Raw genomic sequence first — 15,675 nt, 5'->3', positions numbered from 1 at the left:
TTTAAATTGAAGTTTTCAAATCAATCTAAAATTTTTTTAATGAAAATCAATTTCTGTGATTCTCTAGTTCACTAAGATGCTTTCTGATAAAATGCAGTTAGCATGTAGAAGTTCTGACCAGATATAGCTTTAGGTTTCAAACTTTATAATCATAGATCATTGAGAACAGAAGCAACTTGAGTCTGTCTGAGACAACATGACCAAAGCATCCCTCAGTCCTGCCAGCACAAAGCGGGAGCAACTGCTTTCTCTACACAGTGTTTTTCCAGGCCATTGTTTCTGATGAGCTTGGCATATTTCTTGGCTGACCTGTATGGAGCTCGGGATTTAGCAGGATCTTCAAAATCAACATGGAAGGGGCCAAACCATCCACCATATCCATTGTTCCACTCAAAGTTATCCAGTATACTTGAAGATTGATTCCATCAACACGGATAGCTGAAACGTTGTTTTTAAAAAAGATCCATTAGCATTTCTGGGAAAGTTCTGAGAACAAAAAATCACCAAAGAGTGCTGGATGCCTCTTTTTCCTGCTCTGCTAGGTAACTCTTTGGGAACAGACAAAATTCTTCTTTATTGTTTTTAACCATAGAGATGCTACCCTGAACTAAAATAAAGATAACATGGGACCTAATGCATGTGTTAACCAGATTGATTTAGTTATTCTACAGAATGTACCTTGATCACGTTCCATGCCAGAGCAAAGAGTAAATTTTGTCACTTAAAATAATCCCTCTTTCCAGTTTTCTGCATGACCTGAGCAGGAGTTTCAGTTCAGAAGTTAAGTTATGGACAGGTATGGGTGACAGAATGCCCAGAACCCCAGGACTCAGAGGTCTCACACAGGGGATGGGTGCAGGTTAAAGGCAAGTTTGTTTTACTTAATGAGCTGCACATGATCTTGGACCTTATCCAAAAATTAAAATAAGTTACTTATTATTCCAATAATGTAATCAGTCATTTTGACATTTGTTCCTTCTCTTAATGTACATTTTTTCCACTGCCCTTTCCAACACACACACACACACACACACACACACACACACACACACACACACACACACAGAAGTGTATTCAGTTACAAACACCATCCACCATCAAGGTATAGCTTCTAAAAGTGAGGTAAACCCATTGGTCACTTGGATGAGATGACGGTCACATGTCCAGGGAAGTCTGAAAATGTCCCTGTCCCTTATAGTCCCATGAGCATACTGGTACATGTCTTATAGCTCTAAAATCACAAATGGCAAACTGGAAAGAGAGAGTACACATCTCTGGCATGTCTACAGCCAAATATAGAAAGTCTGGAAATGCCATAGCAATTAATTGGTCACTGTAGCACAATACCAAAGACAGGCTATATTATAAACAATGGCCAATCATTTGTCATAATTCAAAGAAGTAAGACATCCTAAATCAAGGCAATGGCAATCTCAGCATGCTGTAGGGTGCTATATCAAGGTGTATTAATGACACTTTTTTGCTCTATCCTCATGCAGCAGGAAAGGCAAGTGAGCTCCATCTGTCTTTTCATATATGGTCACTAACTCTACTGATGATGACTCCTTCTTTGCCTAATCATATCCCAAGGTCCTCATCTTATAGTACCATCACGTTGAGAGCTATGACATCCACAGTAATTTTAGAGACACTCAACATGTATTCTATATCTCACTGTTTATACCCTCCAGCTAGATTCAGAGTGCCTGAGAACTTTAAGAACCAAATAAATGACTATATACTCAACTCTTGCACAACATCAAGCTAAACAAAAAAAATCTCAGCATGGAATGGGGAGGGAGGCTCATGATGTTCCATCACTAGCTGAAGAGCTATTTGCGATTCATGGTGTCAAGGGGAGTGTTTTAGTTTTCTGCAGGTATGTGGATTCTGAGTGTCTATCCATGCTCCAGTAGGAGGCCTACAACTGTTCACATACACACATCACTAAATGAACTCAGAGTCTTAAAATATAGCATATTGATGGGGCTAGACAGATGGCTAAGTAATTAATAGCACTGAATATTCTTTCAGAGGACTCAAGTACAATTTCTAAAACCCACAGGACAGCTCAAATCTGTCTGTAACTCCAGGATCTGACATCCTCACACAGACATACATGCAGGCAAAACACCTATGCACAATAGATAGATAGATAGATAGATAGATAGATAGATAGATAGATAGAATATTGACTTAGGAGGGGAAAGTTGTAGAGTGACATGGTACAAAGTGTAGATGAGGGAATGGGGTAGATTTGGTGAAAAGAGATTGTAAATATAAGTCCTAAGTTTTCAAATAATAAAAAAAGAAAAGAAAAATTAAAACATTGGTCATTTGGTTCAAAACTGTACATATTAATAAATACAGTAGTCTCCATATAATTTTTATGTGAGTTCTCTAATCTTATCATTTTTCTTCATGCTAGAAGACCAAAGTGAGAAGAAATCTTTAAAACATTTCAGAGTAATTTTCATTGTTTCATATAGAGAATTGAGTTTATATTTCTAATTACAATTTTATGCTTCTCAGAATTCTGAAATTGTGTGACTCTTCCCCTGAGCACTTCCTGTTAGATAGTCACAGTAAGAAAACTTGGTCTGTGATCCACTCAGATCTATTCCACTCAGATCTATTTCTCCATGTGTAAATCATGAGGAAAGACTGGTTTGCTTAACAAGATGGCCGCATCCCTCAATAAACAAGGAGAAAATGAACATTCATATTATGAATCAGATTTTAATTGCACTGGGAATTGTTTTCACCAACAATGAGTCCTGTAGCTAGATATTTATCAAATGAAGCTCTTCTTTCCTTTTTTCTTTGGTGTCAATCTGTATTTTTTTTCAAGTTTATTAAGAAACACTGTGTTTCTTCTCTACTAGATATCTGTAGGTCTCTAAATTGTAAGAGTTTTGTTTATAGAGTCAGATATTATGCAGACAAAATGTCCCTGACAGGCTAGTGGATATATAACTCTAGGTACAGCTGTACAAAGAGACAAGCCAAGTGATTTGACTCAAGGGTTTTTATAAATGGTGAAGGGCAAGAATTAAGCCAAGCTCTTTTATCTGTTGTTATTTGCCAACTATAATCTGGAAAATACCCTATCATTGTTTGGTGTTTTTTTTTTTTTTTTTTTTTTTTTTTTTTTTTTTTAAGAATCCAATTTAAGTATGAGATATATCTGTCTCAAAATTATGAAAGCCCACTACTCATAAAGAAAACAGTAATCTCAATGTCCTTCACTTAGTAATTCAGGCTGAGGCTACATGAGAACATACATGTTTTCTTTCCCATTTATAGAAATACTTACTACTGCCCAACAAGAAAGCCTTCCAGGTACATAGCCTGACTGTTTCTGCAAATCGGCATAGTTCCACTGATCATATACAGAAAGACTGATTCATGTGCTAACCCAGGGGATAAAAAAAACAAGGCCCTGCCTGCTTGGAAGGGAACAAAAGAAATCTTGACAATTTCATTGTTAACGGCCGGGAGTGCAGCAGCAAGCACTAAACTGCCCGAGTGACACTGGTGGATGTCTCTGCATTGTCACTGCAGGAACACTCAAGTGGAGAATTACCTAGTTAGGTTCAGGAGCTAGCCTGCTGGAATCCTTCTCACCAGGCCATCACTGGGAAAAATTACAAAACCACACCGGAACCTGCACACAGCTCCTCTTCCAATCTCCTTGGGAACGGAAAGAGACCATCATCACATTTCTTGTCACCATGATTTATGAGGTCCCAGATCTTGGCAGGGGAAAAAAGCACTTCTGAGAATTTGCTTTCTTTCTTTAACCAGAGTTGGAGGCAAAGTCAACACAGACCAATAGGAGTTTGGACAGCTACACAGCATGCAAGGATAAAAATGGTACCCATTGTAAAGTCAGAGTGTAATGTGGGATTACAAGACTATGGAAAGATGCGGGAATGAAAGTTTTACAGCTTCCTTTCAGTTAAGCTCTTGTAGTTATAAGAAACCAACCCTCCCCCCACCCCATGTGGTGTGTGTGTGTGTGTGTGTGTGTGTGTGTCTTTGCATACATACATATATACATATGTATATATGTATATATATGTGTGTATATATGTTGTGTGTATGTGTATGTTCTTTTGTGTGTGTATATGTTTATGTATATTACATATACTTTGTCCAGATAAAATGCCAAACTAAAAAGAACGAAAGCAAACTTTAAGCCAAGTAACCCTCATATACTTGCTTAGCCATAACCATTAGGAAGAAACCTAGATGTCCTCCAGCTGACTAAGGGATAACAAAAATGCACACTATGGAATAGTACTATTCATCTATGAAAAATGAAATTTTCAAGTAAATGAATGGAACTACAAAAGATATTATCAAGTGAGGTAACCCAGAGGCAGAAAGACAGACATACCATGTTCTCTCTCATCCTTGTTCAGTCCCTTGCTCCAGATCTTCAGATGTGAGCATATAACCAGGAGTAACTGCAGAAGCCAGGAAAGTCAGAGAGAACTGAAAGGACAGTTGCCTGGTATGAATGATCTGAAGGGGAAAATAGGGTGATTGAATCACAGTGGATGAGAGACAAACAGAAAAATATAGGAAGTGGGTAAGGATGTCTGAAAAACTTACAAAGAATCATTATGACATAAAATTATTGATATTACATTAAATTCTGAAGTAAAAACAGATATATTTTATATTAACATTTCCCATTTGGGCTGACAATGCTCCCTCCAAATATCCACAGACAATCTAAGAAAAACATCAGCACTAGCCATGAGAAGGCATCTTTTGAGTTGCTCATCATGGTTTGTCAAGAGACTCTCTGTACTTTATAGACTATTGAGCACCATCACAGTGGGTAGAACATAAGTTCCCATTGCTGCAGACAATGTAGAGTTCAAACACAGAAGCTTGAGAACCTGAGCTGGACCTAACCTAAAAGCTTCCTCACAGAGAATTAGTTTTCATGGTGCCAAGAAAGGGAAGAAAATAATAACCCTACTAAGAACTGTCACAACAACCAGCATGACACAGTGACCCTGAGGATGAAGTATTATATATTCTTTGGGAATAAAAATAATTCTCTAAATGATCTTAAGGCCTGATCAATAAGAAAAAAGGGAAGTCTGCTATTGCAAACCTAGCCATGGCTACTGTCATCATAAATCTGGGTGAAAAACATACAACTGCCACTTTACTAAGCCACCATAATTCCTAACTACATTCTAAATATTGGTAATTATTCCTACAGATAAGTGTAATTCTCCCCCCTCCTTAGTTGTTGTCTGCCTTTTAAAGTCTCTATTGTGATGAAACACTTTGGCCAGAATCAACGTGGGGAGTTGATTTTAATTGCATATCCAAAGTCATAGTCAACTGAAGGAAGCCATGGGAGGAATACGAGCCAATAGGAAACCTGGAGAAGAAGCTGATGCAGTGTCTGTGATGGTCTGCTGCTTACTGACTTACTTCTCATGGCCGGCTCAGCCTGCTGCTTTTCTATAGAATGTAGGACCACCAGCCAGGGGGTGATATCACCCACAATAGGCTGGGCTCTACTCACATCAATCACTAATTTAGAAAATGCACTATAGGCTGGTCTGCAGCCCAATCATATAGAGGTATTTTCTCAATTTCGGGTCCCTCCTCTCAGTTACTCTGGTTGTATCAGGTTACATAAAACTAGCTTGCACAAAGATCCCTTGTGAATTTTATATTTACTGCTTCATAAAACCTATATCCTGTTATTTTTACTTCAAGCCGTCAACCTCACCAATGGTCCCTTTATACTTTGTTTTCTGTGGTAACTCACTGAGGATTTGGGGATGGGAACCACAGATTAGAAAGAACATACACCATATTTTTCTTTTGTTCTGGATTACTCACTCAGTATAATCTTTTCATATGCCCATCCACTTACTACAAATTTTATTTTTTTTCTTTAAAGCTGGATAGTATTTCATTGTCTACACATACCACATTTTCATTATACATTCATCTGTTGAAGGACATTTAAGTTGTTTTGATTTCCTGGTTATTGTGAATAGGGCAGCAATGAACATTACTGAACAGGTATCCAAAAAGTAGGAGGTTCATTTCTTTGGGAATATGCCAAGGAGTGGTATAGCTGGGTTATATGGAAAATTTAAGAAAAAAATTGAGAAAGACATTAGCAGACACTTTGCTAAACTCCAAGAACATAACAGAAATTGCTTCAGTAGTGTCTAAGAAAATACATACACACAGCTGAATGAAATGTCAAAAGATAATGGAAAAGATTTAAAAACTGAGTTAATAAAGAAATAGGACTGAAAACTTTAATGAAGATGAAATCCAAAAAATCCCATATCCCCATTAGAAAACTCAGGGGAAATCCTTTCTAGTAGAAAGAGCCCAGAAGAAGATAGAATATCAAAATTCAAAGATAAAGTAGAGGAAGCAAGCAATGCTGAAGTAAGCAAAGAAAGCAAATAAAAATGAAAAAAATAAAAGCACAGAAAAGCGACTTACATTAAATGTGGAAAATCATCAAAAGACCAAACTTTGAATATATGAGAGAAAGTGATCCATGAAAAATGCCATAGACTAGGTTTTCACCAACATCATAGAAGAAAACGTCCCAAACTAAAGTAAGACATATTCATACCAATACTATGAGAGAGAGGGGTGGGGGAGATTGCACATGAACAGAAGGCAAGGTAAGATCACAATAACATTATGGCCATCTGCAATCCAAAGAGAGAAGCCCAGGAGAAGTTCACAACAACAGGAATCCTCAGAACTACTGGAAAACAAATTTCTGCTAATTCTAAGGCCAGTTACACTGACAATGAAGATTAGTGATCACAATACTGGGTGACTGTTATATCTAACCAGACTCACCAATTGATGACATATACCAGTGTTTACTACAGTGTGTTTAGTATAGTTTCAATGTCAGAGTTAGAGGGCTTGGAGCCTGGACATGTGAGAGACTCCACCAAAGGAAGTTTATGTTAAAAGAAGAGGAATTTCTACAAGGCAACCCCTTCAAACCATGAATCGCATGGACTAAAAGTCCATGGAGATGCCAAATTCTCAGTTGTACATGAATGCACTCTTCAGTTGACATCTACCTTCATTCTCATTCAATCAAATAAATATTCTCAGTCATCATGCAGGATAGGGTAAATGAGAATCTACAAAGGGGGGCCAAAGCTGTGCATGTGACATCACATGGAACAAAGAGTGTTAGCAAATATAATTACGAATCTCAAGATAATGGTCCTGGTAATAATGAGTCCTGAATGCCAAACCAGGAAGAAGATGCAGAGAAAGGTGGAGGTGCTAGCAGCTACCAGAAGACAACTGAGAATCATGGAGCAAATTCTCTTCCTTAACCTCTGAAAGGGAATTCTGATCCTACTGAAACCTTAATTTTGGAATTCTGGCTTAAGTCACCAGGTTTATGGTAATTTGCTAGCATAACCACAGTAAACTCTTTCAGAGTGGTTGCCAACTAGACTCAGAGTCCCAAACCACCCAGCTGGTCTTGCTGGGGGTTTGCAGGTGTTCTCTCTCTCCTCTCTCTCCTCTCTCTCTTCTCTCTCTCTCTCTCTCTCTCTCTCTCTCGCTCGCTCGCTCGCTCGCTCGCTCGCTCGCTGTCAAAGCCAGAGAGAAAAGCCTTCTGAGGACACAGTTTGAAGCTGATTTTCTAGCAATTGCCTACACACTAACTTTGAAGAATGTGATTCTATGAGTGTGGTTGAACAGTACAAGTTCATTACAATTGAAGAAGAGCGTTAGCCGGGTAGCATCCTGCAGGAGACCTGGCACACTGTCTGCTTCCTCTTTCTTTGGAAAGAAATAAAGGCATTTGGGATGACCTAAACAAAGAAAGATACACAATAAGAGTCTCCTTTCCACATCCCAGTTTAACATGTGTACCTGGACAGCATCTGCGAAAACATGCAAATCACCTCAACATAGGAGACCCCACCTGCAGATGGAGACTCATGGCAAAAAGAGCCACATGATCATAACTCTCTGAAAAGAAAGTTTTTGAATATCAGAGATAATTTTTAAATATTTTATAGGAAAATGCCAATTAGCCAGAAATGAGCTCCACAGACTTCTTAATTAACTTGTATTCCTACTCTTTCTATTACACTTGGGGAGGGGATATGCTGCTAATAGCAAGCAATTGAAGGGGATCATGGGATCATATAAAATTTCATAATTGTAAAGCTAATCTGAGACTAGGTATATGTCTGCATCATCTTCCACAGTTTCTTTACCTGCATTAATTATGCAGTTACTTCTCTTCTGGCCAAGAAGTTGCTTTTACAGGAACCAATGTTCTTCCCAGCCAGAGGTTCATCAAAAAGGCTCATTCTTTCCCCCCATCCCTTTCTCCGCCCTTTCCCCTGACTTCTTTTCCTCTGGGATATGGTTTCCTTTCCTGTAAAATGGAGGTATTAGCATATCTTCATAGGCTAATGGTGAGCATTAAATAAATTAATACGAATAGCTCTGGGAAGAATGCTTAGTCCCTAGTAAAGCCTAACACACAGTACTTAGTGGTTGCAATTGTGGCTTTTATTGCTCTCCAAGTCTGGGAGGGTGAGGAGTGAAAATCTGTTCCATCTCTTCCTCCATCTGGTTTCCAAACACTTTCAGAGGACGTAGAGTCAGCACAAAGTGCTCAGTGCTGAGAAGCAGTGAAGTCGGGTGCAAAGGGGAGGCAAAGCATCTGGGACAGGGTTATGCTCCGTGGGAATGGGTCAGCTGTGGGTCAGGAGAAGAAGTCAGTGCTGACAATGATCTTGGGGCGATGCTTCCAGAATACCGGGTGGTACTGCAGCTCCCCTAGTTGAGAGACTAATGAAAGAATTAGGAGTACCCTACTTGACATTTCTAGGACAAATGGGTAACGGTAACCCCTATCCTATGTTTATGAAATAAATGTGTTTCGAGCAAGAAACAAGGAACAGAGTATATGGTGATATTTTACACTCTTTTTTTTTTTTTTTAAAAAAGTCACAATTTCAGCCTATAAGTAAGGCAAGTATTCATCAAATTATTAACACATAAGCATTTAATCATAGTCTCTGAAAGGTAGAGGGGATGTAAGAAACAACTATATCATTTATTGAGTGCTTGAATAGCACTTCAAATGTCCATTATGTGTTAAGTCCTTTCTTTGTTGCAATGAACCTGGCAGATATTATCCTCATCTATAGTTTATAGAGAAGAGTTCAGGTATCTAGGAAGGCTAAGTAACCTTGGTAAGATTCATGCAGCAAGGAAGTGGGCTGAGACAGGAAGTCAAGAGGGCAGTAGCAGCAAAGACTACATATAGAGCCTGCACAATTAGAAGATCTACTTTAATCAGACTGTATAGGACATGGCTAATGGACCACTTTGCTTAATGAAATAGAGCCCATGGATCCAACACTGAGTTGGAATTATATAGTTCCCTCAGCCAAGGTAATTTTTTCTTAGCAGAATCTGACTTTGACTGATTGTCACCAGTTGTTATTGTGTGAATGTGAAATGTTCCCCACATAGGCTGGTGTCCCTGGTGATTTAGAAGATGGGGCTACCTGGAGGAAGTAGGAGTAGGCCTTCAAGTTTATCGTCCCACCCACTTCCTGTACTTATGGCTCCCTGATATATTGAGATTCAATTAATCTCTAATCACCATGGGTTTGCTGTCACCATGATGGATTTATATCCTCTCCAACTGTGAGCCAAAATAAATCCTTCTTCCCTTAAGTTGATTTTTGTCAGGTACTAGGTAACAGCAACAGAAGGTTTAAAAACAGATGAAGGTTTATATACTGATGGAGAATAAATAGGAATATAGGAGGGAAATAGGCTGCATTGCTCAAATATATACTGTGAAGCCAGTTGATTAAACAAAACCTACCGCAACTGCTAATAGCCTAATAGAAATGGAGTGCCACAGATCCTTTTGCTTCCAAAATACTAACTTTCTTCCTACCTCAGCAGCCACCTTATACTGTACTAGAGGCTAGACCTTACAGCCATTATCATTCCCAAGAGCTGGGACTCTGTTTCCATCCTCACCAACATAAAGTGCTCTACCTTTATCCAGTTGTCCACGTTTTGATTAAATTCTTACATCGATGAATCTAACTGGTAGATCACATAACACTTTAGCCCACCGAAACCAGAGAAAACCTTGGAGATAGAAAACACAGAAGTCTGGATGTCTCTTGAGTGGAACAAGTGCATTCAACCAATGTTAGGCAGCCAGATGATGTGACGGGTATTTACCACACTAGATGAACAAAACCCAGAGTCATCCAAGAGAAGGAATAGTGCATGTGAAAACTCAGATCTAGGAGAGCCCCTGTAAGAGAGATTAAAAGAGTGATTGATTTGATGGCATCAAAAAGAATAGCAGGGAAATATCACAAGGAAGACCCAAGATTAGTTCCTCATCAAAACTGTAAGGCTCTTTCTTAGCTTTACTCCAACAGAGATAGAAAATCATTGAAGAATTTTAAGAAGGGGAGATATTTTAGCTAATTTGCACATCTAAAAGTGTACTGTGACCTCTGTAAAGAACAGATCTGAGCATGGATGGAGTGAAGTGGCAAGGACAGAGATGGAGTACAGCAGGCGGAGGTGATGGTAGTCAGTAGGCTGAGGACAACGGGAGGGATGTAAGTAAAAACAGAAGTGAACTGGTTTGATATGTACTCAAATTAAAGCAATAAGATTTACCAGTATGCTGACAATTTGTGATGAAGGAGATAAAAAAGCAAAGGACGACTTCATTGAAAATTGTGTCAATCTCTGGATTAGGAAATACTGGACGCAGACAGTTTTTGGCAGAGAAGCAGGGAAGACAGAATGAAGCTTGGTTATAATGACCTTACAATGCTTTTCTTGACATCCAAATATAAGATCAAGGCACAGTCTGAGATGTTGATTTTAATTTTAGAATTTTCACACAGAGATGATAATTGAAATCACGCCTGTTAAGAGGCACAAGAGAGTAAGACCAAAGAAAACAACAACAATAAAGACGAAAACAAAACAAAACATAACAAACAAAAAAACAAAAGTAATGTGAGCATGAGGCTGACAGAATTCTAACAACTGAAGCTGAGGCTCCAACTCCCCAGCCTATGTTTTCAGCCAAAAAGGGCATGGAAAGTTCCAAGTCTGAAGCACAAAGACTCAGAGACATGAAGAATCCAAGCTACTATAGGAAGTACAGTACCAGATGGTATAGAGAGCACTATATATATATAGAAGAGTACCTTGGACCTTGGACCATCAGTCCCCTAAGAACAAAGCACCTTCTCTGATCTCTCTCTCTCTCTCTCTCTCTCTCTCTCTCTCTCTCTCTCTCTCTCTCTCTCTCTTTGGTTTTTGAGACAGGGTTTCTCTGTATAGCCCTGGCTGTCCTGGAACTCACTCTGAAGACCAGGCTGGCCTCGAACTCAGAAATCTGCCTGCCTCTGCCTCCCAAGTGCTGGGATTAAAGGCATGCGCAACCACCACCTGGCCTTCTCTGATTTTTCAGACCTACATTATAGATTCTGCCTGGTTCTTGTATCAGCCTATCTTTTATTTGCCATTCTACACAAGAAAGTGTGGCTTTCTTGGTCTTCCTAGAATGTACTGAGCACATTTAAACCTTGTAGCCTTTATGTTGACATTTACTTGCACCCACTATTCTCTGGTCTCAATGCTGCCATTCCACTCTTCACCCAAAGTCATCACCAAAACAGATCTTTTCTGATGCTCAAATTTAAAGTATTCATAATGACCCACTCTCTTTCACATCATCCCATACTACAATTTTGAGGCATTTATTAAATAAAGGTCTTGCTTGTGCATTCTATTATTGTTGTTCACCTTAATGAGTAGATGGATATTTCTTGTGATTAAAAGAGACTTTTTTTTAATCTTTAAAATGTAATACCATATGACCTTCTTCACTCTTCAAGGTAGATGATGAAGGAGTATTTGTTGAAAGAAAAGTGAGGAGAGGAAGAAAGAGAAATGGAAAGGGTAGAAGAATTAGGATAAATGGGAAGATAGAAAAGATATATGGGAAACATGGGGAAAGAATGAATGAAGGATTGTCTTGACATGATCTCCAAAACCTCTGGTTTCATCATCCCCATCATAGTCTTAGCATCTTAGCATGTCCAGGCTAACCAGCCCAGTGGGTTCACCCAGTAAACAATGATTTCAATTCTCTACCTCATAAATGAATCTACTTTATCTCATTGATACTCTCTTCCATGGCAACCAATCTCTTATTCCAGGCTCATTGTGTCTATTCTACCTGTCTACCTATTAATTCCAGAGTGTATGGATACTGCCTTGGAGTTTCCCACTTTGTGATATTTCAGCAAATCTTTCTCACTATCTCCTCATCTGCTACTGTACATCCATTTCTGGTTCTCAATGTATTTCAAAGGACCTCTGTATGTCCCTTGGAAGTGGTTCTTGGAATTACTCATGAATGTTTTCCCATGATAACTCTAACATCACTTGATGCTGGGGAATAGGCTCACCACCCTCTCCTAGGCCAAGTGTTGAACTTGACCGTTAATACTCTGTCATTTGGAGTCCAAAGTAAAGGTCCTGGAGAAAGCCAATTTTATCACATGCTCTTCTCCCTTACCTAAAGTACACACCTTAGAACTGCTATAATTATATAGTCCATACAAATATTGATCTACCTCCAGATAAAAAAAACAAAAAAATTGTTCCCCAACCAACTACAGCATCTAAAGTAGTCTTTAAATTTAGTAACCTTTAAAGAAAGCATTTGGTACATAGAAATGTCAGTCAGATGTTTCCACATTCATGTGAAAAGCTAAGTTCTATGTTCCATGGTTGTAGAAAAGTAATGTTGATATTATAGTATATGTGAAAAATCATGGCAAACCTTAACATGAGCACAAACAAAAATAAGTAGCTTACTCTAAGTGTCTCATATCTTTCAAATTATATCTTCCCAAATCACATGCTGAATGGATGGATGAATCTTAACATTTCTTAACTTTTTTCTTCCACTTCTCCCTTGATAGAATTAGCTTCCATTTCATTATATAAGTAAGATTACTTGTTTAATGTCTAACTTGTACTCCAGACTTGGTGCCCCAGAAAATCAGGAAGGACCTGGATTCTATATCCCTGTGCTCAATTTACACTGCTTAAAATGAATGGCTGTAAGTAGATATTATATTGGACATTTCGTCAGTAATATAAGAACATAAGAAAGCAGTTATTAAAAAGAATAATGAATTTTTGACCATAGTGACAGAATTCATTTCCAAGTTCAACTTTTCAGAGTAATCAGGAGAAGATGTAGAATGTTCTATTCCTCTACTCAGATATTTTTATATTTGTATTTTGCATGTTGGGAACCAGAATGCATTGTTGTTCCTTAATTCCTAGACCAAGTCTCACTTCAGCATCCCTATATGTATACAACAAATGCCAAATAAATCATAGCTGATGCTCCATAAGAAGCCATTGTCAGAGATGTGAATACCACCTTCTGTCACTAACAACGGAAGAACAAGTTCACCACAAGGCCACTATAATGCTCAGAGTGCCTGGGTGCAGCAGCCACCATAATTGCTTAGAGCTTCGAGGCGCAAGAAGATGAGCAACAAAGAGCTGAGAAGAAAGAACACTGACACGTCTTTAAAATACACCTCTGTATTTTTCAGTTTTTACATGCTGGCACCAAGTTCAAGCCCAGGTGGGCAATGCCTCCACCCAGACTGCCCATCTTGGCCTAATGCACAAGTCTGGCCAGTCTGCTTTTTAAGGACGAGGAAGGACATTGTTTGGTGATGTGAGCACAAGCTGTTCAGGGAAGAGACTCCGCTCAGCACATTTCGGCTCTGGAGGAAGGCTGGGCTTATGTCTGAGAGCCACATAAAATAAATAATCATGCAACTGCAGATTCATTCTGATAGGGCTTCTGACAGCTGCTCCGAGAGGTGGGTCCTTGCAAGCCCATCTTTCAACAGTGAACTGACCCAAAGATACAGGAAAGCTCCAGACAGGACCATATGGCCGGGAATAAAAACATATTTCAAACTCTGTTTATTATGCATATCTTTCAAGGGTTCACTACTCTGTGATGAAACATTGCACCTGCAAGGCTTTAATAAGCTTCCCAGGCAAGTACAATTATAAAATCACAGACACCTGAAGACTTTGGCTTCTCTAGACAAGCACTGCCCAGTGACGACTGGTCTCATTTTTTTTAATTATATGGGCTCGCAGTGTTTTGTAAGCTATGATCAATACTTATTCCGAAAATAAAACTCCTTGTAGATTACAGAGAGAGCTATAAAATATTATTCTGCCTAAACTTTGGGAAGACCAACATTATTGCATACAAAGCTCACCACTCTACCCAAAATTCAATAAAATAGTTCCCACGCAGTCCTGAAAAGCCAGGAGAGCATTTGAAATGAACTTAAGAGTGGACCTCAGTTATCAATAACACCCCTAGTAAGGAACAGCTTTTCTTGACAATTGGGTCCTAGAATTCCAGATCTGTTCCAAATCTTTGAGAAGCTCATGATTTCCTCAATGAATATCCACTGAAAGACTATTGTGTGCTAAACTCCAGGCTATGTGTGCAGTATCAGGAGTTGGTGTTCTCATTGGGAAGATGGTGTCAACAAAAAGTGTCTTGAGAATACACAAAAACATAAGCTATGAAAGACATTAGGCATATGCAGACTAAACCATCCTGTGAAGGCTAGGCCAGAATCTTGATGGAAACAGCCAGTCTGAATGGGAACTTGAAAATTACTTGAGTTCTCTCCAGCTAGTCATAAAAGTGATGGTGTGTACCATATCAAGGTTAGAAGAATGTTCTGGCATTATCATCACTGGACCAAACAGTATGACACCTCTCAGGGCTCTAATTTCTATTTCTGCTCTAGCCTGAGAGTGAACAAAGCATTCATATCCAAGATTGTTCTCACAGCTTAGTGGCTAGCTACCAGGTGTGATCACTATATGTCTACCATACTGCACTGCTCTCTCTCTCTCTCTCTCTCTCTCTCTCTCTCTCTCTCTCTCTCTCTCTCTTCCCCCTACTTCCCTCTCTCCTTTTCTCATTCACTCTCTTTCCCTCACTCCCTTCTTCTCCAAACTAATATTCTAGGTGAAATTTGTAAGCTGTGTATCTTTCTGCTCAAACAATGCCCAGAAGTCCCAATCTTTATTTTAGGAATGGTTTAGCCTAATTTAAGTTGATTGAGCCTAAAGGATCTTTGAGAGTCACAGAATGACTTTATCTGAGGGGTAAAAGAGAAACTAGTCTGTTTCTTGTAGGCTTTGAAAGACTTCTGAAAGCTCCATTGCAGGAGGACACAGGACCCAGAATGACACTCAAACTCTGGACCAATGCTTCATGTGGAACACGTGACTCACAACAACACTGTGGCCGAGCACAGTCTATTTCTATTCAACTCACTGACTTTCATATATCCATGATGGCATTTTTGTTGGTGCATTTAAAAAGGCACAGATGTTCCCATGAGGCATGTGCAGAAAGGGAGAGAGATTAGAGAATGTGTAACGGGCTGGATTTCTCTTTGAAGTACAGAGAGAACCATCCAGCAAATGGAGAGGGGGGGTCTGCAGAACTTTAGTTTCCTCTGGCTCATAGTA

General features: G+C 39.1%; 1 pseudogene; it reads right to left on the bottom strand.

The window, feature by feature from the left end:
- Positions 1 to 212: 212 nt before the first annotated feature.
- Positions 213 to 15,675, bottom strand: part of LOC110330296 — a 78,657-nt pseudogene continuing 63,194 nt past the window's right edge.

This window comes from Mus pahari, chromosome 13 (assembly GCF_900095145.1).
Source record: "Mus pahari chromosome 13, PAHARI_EIJ_v1.1, whole genome shotgun sequence".
NCBI classification, from domain to species: Eukaryota; Metazoa; Chordata; class Mammalia; order Rodentia; family Muridae; genus Mus; species Mus pahari.
Note: the sequence above shows the minus strand (reverse complement) of the source record. Positions and strands in the feature narration are given on the sequence as shown.